This window comes from Trichomycterus rosablanca, unplaced genomic scaffold, assembly GCF_030014385.1.
Source record: "Trichomycterus rosablanca isolate fTriRos1 unplaced genomic scaffold, fTriRos1.hap1 scaffold_146, whole genome shotgun sequence".
In the NCBI taxonomy this organism is placed as follows: Eukaryota; Metazoa; Chordata; class Actinopteri; order Siluriformes; family Trichomycteridae; genus Trichomycterus; species Trichomycterus rosablanca.
In genome coordinates this window covers 125,001-127,500 of record NW_026946974.1, presented here as the reverse complement: position 1 = coordinate 127,500, position 2,500 = coordinate 125,001, and the positions used below count along the sequence as shown (strand labels likewise).

General features: G+C 36.3%; 1 pseudogene; it reads right to left on the bottom strand.

Annotated features, from left to right (window-relative positions):
- Positions 1-962: 962 nt before the first annotated feature.
- On the bottom strand, positions 963-1,081 carry LOC134305781 (5S ribosomal RNA; annotated as a pseudogene).
- Between the last annotated feature and the right edge of the window lie 1,419 nt (positions 1,082-2,500).

The following is a 2,500-nucleotide window of genomic DNA, read 5'->3' as shown; positions in this document are numbered from 1 at the left end:
CTGAGCCCAACCCTGCTTGGTTTCTGAGATCAGACGAGATCAGGCATTCCGAAGGTGGTGTGGCCATAAGCGAAAGAGGCTGGATTGAAAGGCCTGTTATAGCTAGTCAGCTAGCTCTCTGAGTGGTAGCCAGCTATCTGGACTGGAATAAAATTGGAAGGCCTTTGATAGATAGATAGATAGATAGATAGATAGATAGATAGATAGATAGATAGATAGATAGATAGATAGATAGATAGATAGATAGATAGATAGATAGATAGATAGATAGATAGATAGATAGATAGATAGATAGATAGATAGATAGATAGATAGATAGATAGATAGATAGATAGATAGATAGATAGATAGATAGATAGATAGATAGATAGATAGATAGATAGATAGATAGATAGATAGATAGATAGATAGATAGATAGATAGATAGATAGATAGATAGATAGATAGATAGATAGATAGATAGATAGATAGATAGATAGATAGATAGATAGATAGATAGATAGATAGATAGATAGATAGATAGATAGATAGATAGATAGATAGATAGATAGATAGATAGATAGATAGATAGATAGATAGATAGATAGATAGATAGATAGATAGATAGATAGATAGATAGATAGATAGATAGATAGATAGATAGATAGATAGATAGATAGATAGATAGATAGATAGATAGATAGATAGATAGATAGATAGATAGATAGATAGATAGATAGATAGATAGATAGATAGATAGATAGATAGATAGATAGATAGATAGATAGATAGATAGATAGATAGATAGATAGATAGATAGATAGATAGATAGATAGATAGATAGATAGATAGATAGATAGATAGATAGATAGATAGATAGATAGATAGATAGATAGATAGATAGATAGATAGATAGATAGTTTATTATGCTGGCTAACAGCTAAATGACACTTCATGAATGGGGCTGAAACCAAAAAATGAAAAGCTTACAGCACTCAGTATTCCCACGCAGTCTCCCATCTAGGTACTGCCTGAGCCCAACCCTGCTTGGCTTCTGAGATCAGACGAGATCAGGCATTCCGAAGGTGGTGTGGCCATAAGCGAAAGAGGCTGGATTTAAAGGCCTGTTATAGCTAGTCAGCTAGTTCTCTGAGTGGTAGCCAGCTATCTGGACTGGAATAAAATTGGAAGGCCTTTGATAGATAGATTGATAGATAGATAGATAGATAGATAGATAGATAGATAGATAGATAGATAGATAGATAGATAGATAGATAGATAGATAGATAGATAGACAGACAGACAGACAGACAGACAGACAGACAGACAGACAGACAGACGCTAAACGTTTGGGGCTGAAACCAAAAAATGAAAGTATTCCCACTCAGTATTCCCACTCAGTATTCCCACTCAGTATTCCCACTCAGTATTCCCACTCAGTATTCCCAGGCAGTCTCCCATCTAGGTACTGACTGAGCCCAACCCTGCTTGGTTTCTGAGATCAGACGAGATCAGGCATTCCGAAGGTGGTGTGGCCATAAGCGAAAGAGGCTGGATTTAAAGGCCTGTTATAGCTAGTCAGCTAGCTCTCTGAGTGGTAGCCAGCTATCTGGACTGGAATAAAATTGGAAGGCCTTTGATTGATAGATAGATAGATAGATAGATAGATAGATAGATAGATAGATAGATAGATAGATAGATAGATAGATAGATAGATAGATAGATAGATAGATAGATAGATAGATAGATAGATAGATAGATAGATAGATAGATAGATAGATAGATAGATAGATAGATAGATAGATAGATAGATAGATAGATAGATAGATAGATAGATAGATAGATAGATAGATAGATAGATAGATAGATAGATAGATAGATAGATAGATAGATAGATAGATAGATAGATAGATAGATAGATAGATAGATAGATAGATAGATAGATAGATAGATAGATAGATAGATAGATAGATAGATAGATAGATAGATAGATAGATAGATAGATAGATAGATAGATAGATAGATAGATAGATAGATAGATAGATAGATAGATAGATAGATAGATAGACAGACAGACAGACAGACAGACAGACAGACAGACAGACAGACAGACAGACAGACAGACAGACAGACAGACAGACAGACAGACAGACAGACAGACAGACGCTAAACGTTTGGGGCTGAAACCAAAAAATGAAAGTATTCCCACTCAGTATTCCCACTCAGTATTCCCACTCAGTATTCCCAGGCAGTATTCCCAGGCAGTATTCCCACTCAGTATTCCCACTCAGTATTCCCAGGCAGTCTCCCATCTAGGTACTGACTGAGCCCAACCCTGCTTGGTTTCTGAGATCAGACGAGATCAGGCATTCCGAAGGTGGTGTGGCCATAAGCGAAAGAGGCTGGATTTAAAGGCCTGTTATAGCTAGTCAGCTAGCTCTCTGAGTGGTAGCCAGCTATCTGGACTGGAATAAAATTGGAAGGCCTTTGATAGATAGATAGATAGATAGATAGATAGATA